This window comes from Tamandua tetradactyla, chromosome 13 (assembly GCF_023851605.1).
Source record: "Tamandua tetradactyla isolate mTamTet1 chromosome 13, mTamTet1.pri, whole genome shotgun sequence".
Taxonomy (NCBI): Eukaryota; Metazoa; Chordata; class Mammalia; order Pilosa; family Myrmecophagidae; genus Tamandua; species Tamandua tetradactyla.
In genome coordinates this window covers 12,774,312-12,786,642 of record NC_135339.1, presented here as the reverse complement: position 1 = coordinate 12,786,642, position 12,331 = coordinate 12,774,312, and the positions used below count along the sequence as shown (strand labels likewise).

The window sequence follows — 12,331 nt, the reverse complement described above, 5'->3', positions numbered from 1 at the left end:
GATTATTATATGATATTATGCTAAACAATGACATCATAGCAGGAAAATTCCAAAAACCTTTACAGACCAATCATTTCCCATTGTCCCATTTTGTGTAGTTTAAACAGTCTCAGGTAAGTATTTTTCAAGGTACAGAAACCCTTCTCAGAGTAAACAGACTTTAGGAGATTAGATTTATAGTGAGACGGTTGGCATGCATTATGATCTTGAGATTTAGAGACGTAATAATAAGCTCTAGTAGATATTCAAGAATATAAATAAAATGGAAAGAGAGAGGTAAAAATCTATGAACTGTGCATTAACATGCTAAGTTAATACACTGTGATATAAAGGAACCTGCCAGCCAAAACGCCATCAAGCCCTAAACAATGAACTCTTGCATCTTCTTGTAGATGTTTGGACCAAAAATATTATATCTCCATAAGGCCATCTAAAAAATCATGCTATAAAACTGTCTTTATTTGAACAATATGAAGCACCAAGCTTTATTACACTGAGCAAATAATACTCATGAAGTTTCAGAATAGATTGCCACTTCAGCAATTGGTGGTTTTCCAGAAATATTTTCTTAAGCAATAGACAAGGAAGGTGAAATGTCATCTGCAGCCCCCTCACAATGTCTGAACCTAGATGAAAATTTATTTCTCAGTTTCTGAATAAAATTTATATTTTACTGTAATGCATAGAACCATAGAAACTGGAGCTAGAACGACACTATCAATAATTTGACCCAAGCTCAGATTTCATAGATTAGCCTCAGCCCTAGAGATGGAAGGTGAGTTTTAGGACTATAAAAAGCCTGTATCTAGTGAACCAATGTAGGAATCAGGACCATCGACAAAACTGCAGTGTTTTAATTCTATACATTTTAATCACTACAAATGCTTCTTTCATTTGGCTTTTCTAATCAAAGGTTGACTGTTATCACTAACTCAGAAACAAGTAATAAATAGCATTCAGGAGACTCAAAGTTCAATTCCGGCTGGATAGTGGTATGCCATAGCTCAGAGAACACAGGTGGAGGCATTGCAGCTGTGGTTTATCTGAGGCTCGATAAAATAAGAGCAAACAAACCTGGTCATATCACGTCCATTATGACCATTCAGAAAAACATCTAATTCAACAATAGACTCAATAGGTAGCATATGTTTTTGTGCACTTTTGAAGAAAATATGCATAACAACTGTAAATGTCACAAAATGCCTATATATGCTCTGTTCTTGAGGAGAGATCAATGTCAATCTCCTTCTATTCCTTAGTTTTACTGCCAAGGAAATTCAAATCTTTTGATGCTTTATTTTATCTCCCACCCAAAAGCACGAGCTGATGAAACTCAGTAACTCATATTTAAACTAATGGCATTTGAGGTTAAAGAAGCCAAAAAGCAAATTTATTTCTCCATAATCTCTCTCCCTCTAATTCACTGAGCATCTCCATAACTTAGTCCCCTAGTTTCCTTAAATTAACATGGGTTCTGGCAGACTACTCTTTATCTACCCCCTTGGAGGGTTGTAGAAATCCATACACTAATAATAACTGATCTAGGTCTGTTGATCCTTTCTTACTGTCTCCAAGTCCAGCTTATGCATCTCTTAACTCTTTCTTCACCTACGACTTTACTGGTTATTGTTCAATTATTTCAGAAACTAGGAGGAATGAGGATTCTGTAATATTTGTGGTTAGAAAACATAAGAAAAGATAACAAACCCAAACCACTGAACATTCAAAACTACTGGGAAAGTTGCTTTAGGATGGGGCAGAGAACTGTGGCATGCCAATATCTGTTTAGATCATCGACATGCCATTTTAAAACGTATTTTTTCATGAGAGAAGTTGTAGTTTTTCCGAAAAACCATGTATAATTTCTATTAGCATGGTACATTTGTTATAATTGATGAAACATTATTATAGTTGTAGTGTGAACTATGTCCATAAGTTACATTAAGGTTCACATATTGCATCATAGAATTCTATGGCTTTTACAATTTTTTTATTCTGGTAACAAATATACAGCTTAAAATTTCACCCCTTTTAATGACATTAAAATACATATTTCAATGGTGTTAATTACATTCACAATATTCTGCTACCATTACCACCACCCATTACCAAAACTTTTCTATCACCTCAAACAGAAACTCGTACCAATTACGCCTTCACTGCCCATTCCTTACTCACGCCCTGGCCCCTGGTAACCTATATTTTGGTTTCTGATTCTGTTAATTTGTTTATTATAATTATTTAATAAAGTCATGCCAAATGTGTCCTTTTGTATCTTAATGATTTCAAAAGATACAAAACATGAGGTCTTCAAGCTTTATTCATTTTGCAGCTTATGGCAGAACTTCATTCCTTTCAACAGCTCATTTATATTACATACATAAATGAACAATGTTCTGGTTTGCTAGCTTCCGGAATGCAACACACCAGAGAGGGATTGGCTTTTAATAAAAGGGTATTTATTTTGTTTGTTCTTCAGAGGAAAGGCAGCTAACTTTCCACTGAGGTTCTTTCTTACGTGGAAGGCACAAGATGGTCTCTGCTGGTCTTCTCTCCAGGCCCCTGGGTTCCAACAACTTTCCCGGGGTGATTTCTTTCTCCATCTCCAAGGGCCCAGGCTGAGCTGCAAGTGCTGAGACGAGGAATGCCAAGCTGCTAGACTGTGCTACATTGCGTTCTCTCATTTAAGCACAAGCCAATTAAGTTAAACGTCACTCATTGCAGCAGACACGCCTCCTAGCCGACTGCAGATGTAATTAGCAACAGATGAGATTCACCTACCATTGGCTCATGTCCACAGCAACAGAACTAGGTGCTTTCACCTGGCCAAGTTGACAACTGAATCTAACTACCACAAACAATAAGCATGTGAAAAGATACTCAACATCATTAGCCATTAGGGAAATGTATATTACTACCACATTGAGATACCATGTCTGTGTCATTTGTACACACCATTGTTTAGTTGATGACACATGTCTATGGAGCCTACATGAAGGAAATCCCCTACTTGTGGAGACAGAGCCCCATTCAATACACTGATTCACTACACTCTGAGGTTAAGTCTGTATGATCCTGGTATTGAGGCTCCTTAGATGGTCACACGGGCACAGTAAGATAGAGCTTTCTCCACCCCTTGATCCAGAAGACAAAGAATAGCTCAAATTCCCAAAAGGTGTCAACATAGATTTTTGAAATGAATTAAAGAAGACATAGAAGATAAGAGTTATGTGAAAATTTGGCTTTTCTCTCTCCAATGTACTAACTGCCAGTAATGAATAAGTAAGAGAAGAAACACAGTAAATGCCTATCAAAGTTTGGGACTATACACATGTATAATGGGTAGTGCAGGCTTACCAGAGAAAGTGTAACCTTCTTATTTCTGTAAATGTTACTTGTACCTTTGGGCAAAGATGACAGAGTCATAATAGCAGTCTGTATTGCACAGTGTTTGCTGTGTGCTAGGTACTTTTCCAACTACTTTATGCCTATTAACTAGTTTAATCCTCACCATAATATATAGATAGAATTATTATTATTTGACTTTACAAATAATGGAATGGGGACAGAGAGGTGAAGCAACTTGCTCAATGTCACACTGTTAGACAGTGTGGGATGTGGAAGCAAGTCTGTGCTATAATTCCTCTATACTTATGTCTATTACAGTTAATCCACAAACCATACCCCTATTCTCCACAGTGCCCTGGAAGTGGACATCAAAAATTTCTCTGGGTTTTAGTAGTGGATGGCGGCAGAACCTCTCCAGAGACCACCATGGTTCTAACAAGACTAATGCCTATCTGATGTACCCCAATATAGCTTGACTGGTTCTTAAAATGGAAATTCTTCTGACTGATAGTAAAACAACAGCTACCCTAGTCCTTGATTGTTTCCTACAACCCAGTCCCTCCCCTAGCACCACTGTGGCAGGACTCACATGAAATAGAATGGATTCTGAAATATGGCATCTGTTATAACCATAATTGAAAAGCTAGAGTGAGATAGTCAGGCCGTATTCCACTGCTCTGACCAGTATGTGTTGCACCTTTGGGGATGGGACAAGGAGAGGTCCATTGGGGGAGTTCTATGCTGGGCTCCCTGTCTTAGGCCTTTAAGAAGGTCATCTCAGTCTTACAGAGGATCCCCAAAGCGGAACAAGATATACAGAACCAAGTTTATACTTAAAGCACTTACATGTATCCATTTTGATCTCCAGCAATACTAAGTGTGGCTGATGCAATGGAAACATATGTATACATGAGCGGTGGGGCAGTACGGTATACAGTAACAGCCTTCTTTAAACAACCTCCTTCTGTGCAACCAACCCCAAAGGCTCACCCTTTTTTAATTGTTATCAGTGGAATTAGTGCCACTTGTTGGCAACTTGAAGGTCTAGTCACTTGCAGAGAAGATCATGCATGGAGAAGCATGGAAATGAAACTGACTTATACATCCTGAGTTGATGGAGAACTCAGTGAATTAGGATGGATTACCTGGTAGTGTCAAGACCATTGCTTCCCAGAAGGAAAGTGGTTTGCTAATGGAAATAAAGTTAAATCAGCTTCATATCCAGGATTGTAATTATTGAAATAGTTGTTTCCTTGCTCATGTTTCAATCTATCAAGGAATATCAGAGGTGGAATGAAGTATGGAAGTGATTTAGGCTGATGTCTGACTCTTTAAGGAACTTTTCCTATAGCATTTTAAAAAATCATGGTGGCCATTCAGCCATATTAGGCAATTTCAAGATGGAGGCATCCTTACTATACAGGAAAATCCTAGTTGTTGGAAATAGGTGGACATTAAAAGGTCTTACGATAGAAGAGAATTTACTATGCACAGTGCACTGTAATTCACAGAATGCTTTCATCCATAGTATTTCAATGTCTCATTGTCACAGCCCATGTAGGAGCTCAGGGACATCATTTGGGATATCTATTACAATTTTCAGAACTTAGAAAGTTAGAAAACGTAGGTAATTATGTGAATTTATTCTGACATCAGAGCCCTCCCAAGAATTAAAAAAGGAGCTTCCTGTGATTATTTTATTTCTTTGAATATCTCACTTTTTAATAAAAGCAAGACATAGCAAGCCTTACTCTTTACCACTGACAATCAGTTAATGGAAGGTTCATTTAAGATTTATCTCTACTACCTTATCTCTATTATTATCTCTATTGTTGGTACACGTTCTTGCCATCTCTTAATTCTTATTCTCATTTATCCTGGGGTATACACACAATTTACACTTACAAATGTGTGACCATGTTTCAGTTGATATAAACCATGGTTAGCCTTGGCTAATAGCAAAACAGAAATGTTTATATGGTATGCAAACACGCACATACTCATGCACATATTCATTCTTCCAGCTAATCAAAATTTTTGAAAACAATCAATTCACAGTGTTTGAAATTTTACAATTTAGATAAATATTTGGTTTAAAAACTGACCTTTTGAAAATTAGCGTACTTGCAGTCATGCCATTGCTTTTGTGTGAACATTGATAATTTAATCAATCTCCTTTATATCTCCTTTTTGTTGTAATTATGTATTCAAGGATTAGGAATTTGGGTTGAGGAGTAGAGTGGGGAGAGAAGGCAGTAGAAGGAGGGGTTTTTAGGCATATAGTTATTTGGGCAAGAGCATGCTTAAGTTTGGAACATGCAAAAACTAGAAAAAAGAAGAAGACTGGTGGGCAGGGAAGAACACGTAAGGGGGAATCATCAACAAAACATCATCTTTCCAACAAAAACGTGGACAAGTTCTAGGATAAATGGTCTAAATAGTCTACCGGCATCCACTGTGGACTCTTCTAACCAGGAGTTTAAAATCTGGATGGTATCTCCAAGTATTATACAAAAATATAAAAACACATAGTATCTGAACCACATGTGTGAACATTTGGCATAATAATTTGTTCAATCATAATCTATCAGAACTAAAAGACATCAATGATGTTCTGGTCAAAAAAATGTATTTACATAGACAGGAATAAGGAGCACATTCTGGGTAGGGGGCAAATCATGAACAAAAATCTTCATTTCCTTCGCCATAATGTATACAACCATTCAGTACATTTTTGTTGAGGTCCTACTATGAGCAAGACACAGTGCCAGCAGTGTCTGAAGAACAGTTGTTGATGCATAAGGAAGAAATGGAGAATATTTGCCAAGAGATGAGGGCGGGACTTGGGGGATGATTATCAGTTTACCAATGGAGATCTTTGTAAAACCAAACTAAGCATTTCCATTTCATCCTTAGGCATTAGGAAGCCTTTTTATCTCTCCTGAAGCAGACACTTCCTAAACTTCTACTTCTAAAATTAATACTCCTGTTTTCTAAGTTGTGAACTTTGGTTGGAGACATTTCTGAAGAAACTATGCTATCTCCTTCTAAAAATGCAATGCTCAGGTCTTTAAATGGTGGTTCCAGAGAAAATTTCAGTAAAATGCATCTCACAAAAAGAAGCCTATAACTCCCTAAGGAAGCAATATTAATTAGAGAAATACAGGCTCTTGAAAGGCAACTTGCATTTCATCTTATGATTTATTTTTTGCAAACACTTTACTAAATGATTGCAGTTGCAGATGGTTAAGTTATTACTATCAGATGACTGCCATGGCTGATATTGCAGAATAGGGATAGAATCTTGTTACTTATAAATAGAAAAATCCATTATCAGCAAAAAAGTAATAAGAGGGGAGGGGCATCTTTCCACTACAGCTGGTCCTTAATGGCAGTGAGTCCAATATAACGTAAAAAGGGATCAATCAATTGGAAGGTCCAGATGCACCAATAAAGTCTGTTAAGTCACATTTCTCCTTTGTATCTAGAAAGCTGCTATCCCAATTATGGTATAACTCACCTGTAACAGCTTCTTTTAACAGACCTTTGTAGTATATTATAAGAAGATGCTAGATCCCAGATCCAGCCAACATTGGCTATTGTGACAAACCCTCTGAGTTTGCTGAATATCATCCAACTTTTATCACTGTCAAGTCTCACAACCTGTGAAGCCCCTCAGTCCTGGACAAATGGGGCGGGTTGATCACTATATGCCCTGGCTTACAATCTTCATGTGTAGCAGATGCCAGCAATCAGTATTTTGACAAGATTTGCAAGGGAATTATATTGATATTAAATTTGAGAATCACTGCTCTAGACTATCCTTTAAATATTGCTTTCATTTTTGAGCCTGACTATCTTAAAAAAAATTCTAAACTACCTCAAAAAATTTGAAGGAAATTTGGTCAGAATGGTTAGGCAACTTGAAATATCACCAGGACAGAAATGTTCAATCAAGAGATAGGATAGTGTACAAGGAATATGGCTTTTCTCTTCAAATTCTTCAAAGGCTGGTCATGTGAAAACTCAAATGTTAAAAACAGGACCAAGAGTTTGAGAAAAAAAAAAAAGAAAGAAATATATTTAAACACAATAGAATGTAGAATACCTGATGAAAGAAACGTATACAAATATTTATGATGGTGATGATGATGGTGTAAATTCTATAGCACCAAAGGTGAATAGAAAAGGAAGAAATCCATTTATACTTATTTTGTCAACTAATATCAACCTGGCACTTTGCTGTGTATTCTGCATGTTTCCCTTTTACTGGACGTTTGCTTCATAATCATTACAGGAGATAAAAAGCAAACAGAACATAATGCAAACAGCAAAAATGAAACACTACAAGCCCAGACTGATTTCATTACCCCTAGTGGCATGATTCCAAGGGCGTTAGAATGACCACCACGAGTTTTCTCTTCCATTTTACTGTTGGAATCTGGTGCTTTGTTTTGAGTGCTCCGTCTCCTCCCTCCCAATGCTAATCTCCATATTCTTCACCTAATTTTTATCTTTATTTCCCACATGTGGTTGCACAGGTTCTCTTCCATTTTATCTTCTGACAATTTTGAAATCTTTAAGCGGTAATGGAATTTGAGCACGGTTATATTGACCATTACACTTTGTCAAGTTGGAAATGGTGCAAGGCATGAGGATATCTGCAAGGTCAGGCTTTAAAGCGTTTATTAGCCCGGGTCTCATTTGTTTTTAACCAGCATCCAGATAGTGTTTCTATTCTGTGCAATTTTCTTTTTAGAGAAGATGTTCTCCATATTTGAAACCTTTAACGTTCACAGCATGAAATCACACAGAGAAATGAATCACTGGATGCTATTTATCACCAAGACTAATTACATGAAAAAATTCAGAGTTTTCTTCTAAATATGCACAATTGAGTTTACAATGCATTGATTGGTGAGCATGTGAACCATTGAAGTTACAAATTGTCATTAATGCTGTTAAGGAAGTAGTGACCTATTAAAAATCAAATGGAAAAGAGAATCTGCTCCTAATTCATGCTTCTGATGCTGGAACTGAATGTACAAACTCTTACTACAGTTTGGTTGATTTAATACAATTCCTGAGAGACATATTGTGTCTGTTTAATTGTGAAAGTACTTCTTAATTTCCAGGGTCCAAGCTTTAGTATGAACTGCATTACTAAATTGTCTTCTCAGAGGTTTCTTCATTGCTTAATCACCTGAGTGGGCCAAAGTTCTCTCTTTTGAAGATTAATATGAAAGGAAACCAGAAAGCAAAAGATACTCAACATTATCTACTGTGTGCTGGAAATGTTAAGTAAGCATATTTTATTTAATCCCTACAGCAACATTACAATGAAGCATTATTATCCACATTTTATATTTGAACAAACTGAGTCAAAGGAATGTCAACCATTTACTAATCATATTTGCCGTGTTACATACATGTTAGATTTTAATTTTCTCAATAATATTCCAAGGCAGAGATCAGCACCTCAGTTTTCTGACCCATTTGAATCTCAACTACATAGGTAAAAATGTTTCTGAATCTTGGTGCTAGAGACATTTTGGGCTGGTTAATTCTTTGCTGTTGGGGATTGCCCTGTGCATTGCAGAATGTTTAGCAGTATCCTGGTCTCTACCAGGTACTAAATTCCTGTACTACCCCCAGCCAGTTGTGACAACCAAAAACATCAGACATTGACAGATATCCCCTGGAGAGCAAAAGCACTCCTGGGTAAGAATCACTGATATCTGTGGATAACCATGACAGGTGAAGTGGCCATCCTAGGTTTCTAGTAGAAATCCCAAACACTGAAAATTCATTGTGTTTCTACATTATTTGTTAGTGATTATTTTAACATTTTGCCTTATATAATTTTATCATATAAACTAATTAGAGATACAGTTTTTGTGAGGTGGATATTAGTATTCCTTGTTCACAGATAGAAAAAGTGAGGCACAGCATGATTAAATAATTTCTCCAAGGTTGTAGGTTGTAAGGATTGAAGCAGTGATTTAAACTCAGGCAGTACTGGGTGAAATCCAGTTTTTAAACACTCCATTCCATATCCTCTTAGTGGCAAATACTTTTGGTGATCTACAGAGCAGCCATTCTCAACCTTCTACCTTGTAGTAAAAGCCAGCCTTCCAGCAGAGCGGCTCATGATGTTGTGTATTAGATTTCATATTCTTTCAACTGAACCATGAGCCACTGGTGGTTCCTCTCTAATGGGTTAGGCCCAAGGTGATGTATGGATGCTGGTGGATGGACATTCTGGCAAAGCGACCCTCTGGTGAAAAGAGAGAGATGTGTGAAATGAATCTTTCCCTTTTCCTACTTTTTAGGTTCTGAGATATAACATCTATTACAACCATAACAGAAAAGCCATAGAGGAGAAACTCAAGGCTTTGAAGATTGGAGAACAGACAGACAATATCACTGAGAACTGAACTGTCCCTGGGACCTCTTATCTCCAAATATCTTTGAGTGATCATAAAACTTTTTATTGATTAAGTCACTTTGAACCAGGCTTTATTTTGCTTGCAACTGAAATCATCTCGACTGAGATGCTCCCAAGATACAAACCCTTTGGATGTCTAAGAAAGTGCTAACATTCTGGAGAATTTAGGTCCTGACAGTTGAGTTAATCATACTCCTCAATTGCTAACACAAGGTCTTGCAATATCTTGTGTGTATATAGTGTGTGTGTATACACACACACACACACACACACATATACACATCTATATACACACATATACATATATATATACATATATACCTTTCTGTCTTGTTATATCTAAGTGTTTATACCTTTTAATTTCAGTTCCTACTCCCATTCCTCACAGACAATTCTGAAGATTTGATGTGCAACTTTACATTAATATGCATATGTGTCAAATATCAAATGCCAGCTTGTTTGTTTGCTAATTTGTACAATAAAAACAAAATGAGTAATAACCAGTATTACAGAGCATTTACTATGCCCTAGTCATCTAGCTAATTGCTTTGCATGCATTGATCCAGTCAATTCTCACAAAGATATTTTAAGGTAATCACTCACTATTATTATCTGAACTATACAGATGAGGAAATTGAGTCATAGAGGCACATACATGACACTGGGCTGACGTCAGTGTGCTTCTTATATTTTTCCTTCAGCACTCTGAGGTTTGAGTCCACCACACTTTGCCTGTGCACATCTTCCATTGCTTCTGCCATGATATTCCCTTCTGTGCCACCTCCACATAGACCCCAAATAAGCTCCAAACTTCTGCCACCAAAAAAAAAAACTGCATTGAGCATCATAATCCATATTCATTAATATTCCAAGGTGAGAAAGATAAGACTGAAGTTTCAGAGTGATCCTGTGTTATTTAATTTGAGTAAAGTATATGCACACTTCTGAATGGCTGCACCAAACTTCATGACAATTAAACCATGCATGGCAGTTCTTATAACCCCATAGTCTTGCCACCATTTGGCAGTATCCAATTTCCTAATTGTTGTCAAACTCTTGAGAGTAAAATAGTTTCTCATTGTTATTGAGATTCTCATTTTTATCAGTACTAATAAATTTAAGCATCTTCCTCTGGTATATAATGAAGAGGGGAAAACTCTTTCATATATTAAATGCCAATAGCTTGTTTGTGAACTATCAGTAGATGAGACAGGTTGATAGTAAGAAAAAAAAATGAAATAAAGATTAGTCCCATTTTTCAGGCTTCAGAAAATAAAATAGGAAATGCAGAAAAAGGAACTGCTTTTTGGTGGGTGAGGATAAATGCTAAGATTCTTTGGGATTTAGTGATTTTAGCTTCATTAATTTCTGGATTTCTAATTGAAAATCTATTCTATACCATGGTATGGCGTATAGGTGAGCCCATGTCCTCAAATTTTTCAGTCTGGCATGAGCAAATAATGATAATGGAATAGTTTAAGTACAGATAAATGAGCCAGAGGGCTAGGGAAAGTTTCTCAGCTGGAAGACTGAGATCGGAGAGATCTTCCTGAGGGGATTATGTTCCATTTAGTCCTTTTACCCCATTGTAATGAAAAGGTAAGAAAGTACCCTTAATTTCTTTCTACCATCCCTGCTTACAAAAACACGAATAAGCACCCACTCCCACACAAACCATTTCATTATCACACCGATACCGAAAAGTACTGGTGCCCATAGCATCCAGGTATCTTCAAGAAGCTGAGTTTTACTGGAATTCAAACTTTAAACCAATGGGAATAGAGATGTGCACAGCTTCAGGGGCTTAGACTTTATGGTAGAGCTGATGGCAAGCCAGTGAGAAGATTTTAAAGGGGAGTTTTCTGAACAGAATTGCAGCTCAATGGGTGGTGTATTCAAAAGGGCAAAATTAGAGAAATAAACTTGCAATAATATTTTATAGAAGAGAAAAGCTAAATTCCACTGAGATTCAATTTTGGTCAAAACCCATCTCCCTTTGTTCTCTTATTCAAATGATTGACAAAAGAGTCTTCAACAGAGTGGAGCAAAAGCACAGAGAGGAGAAAAAGATTGAGGGAATAATATCAGCAGGTTTCTGGAACAGAAAGATAAGGAGATCTAGCAGAGGGAAAGAGAAAGGGTGAGGTCCAGCCTGAGTTCTAGGTTCCTGGAAAACAAATATTTTAGTGGAAACAAAAAATACAGTAGGCCAATTACTGAAGAAAATCCACTATTCCCTTAAGGCTATCAATCTAGAAACCAAGAAGCCCTGATGCCACAGTAATAAAAGTCAACACATTGGACTGCAGAACATGTCCAGGCACTGCCATATGTAGTGTCCATAGATCAACTCCTTCAATCTTTGCAAAACTCTGACTTTGCTCCTTGTGTGCCATGTGAAACAGCTGGGAATTCATTGGAAGCTGATGGGAAGCCAGTGAAAAGATTTAAAAGGGAAGTGTCTGGGTTGGAATTGGAGCTCAGTGGATGATGGATTTGAATGGGGACAAGATGCGAGAAAGAAAGTTCTAATAG

At 37.0% G+C, this 12,331-nt stretch overlaps 1 long non-coding RNA gene across 1 annotated transcript; it reads left to right on the top strand.

Moving 5' to 3' along the window:
• Nucleotides 1-50: 50 nt before the first annotated feature.
• LOC143653027 (uncharacterized) lies at nucleotides 51-9,958 on the top strand. The gene is made up of 4 exons (XR_013161032.1): nucleotides 51-113; nucleotides 7,890-8,016; nucleotides 8,529-8,649; nucleotides 9,681-9,958. It is a non-coding gene; the product is annotated as an uncharacterized LOC143653027 (long non-coding RNA).
• The last annotated feature ends 2,373 nt before the right edge of the window (nucleotides 9,959-12,331 follow it).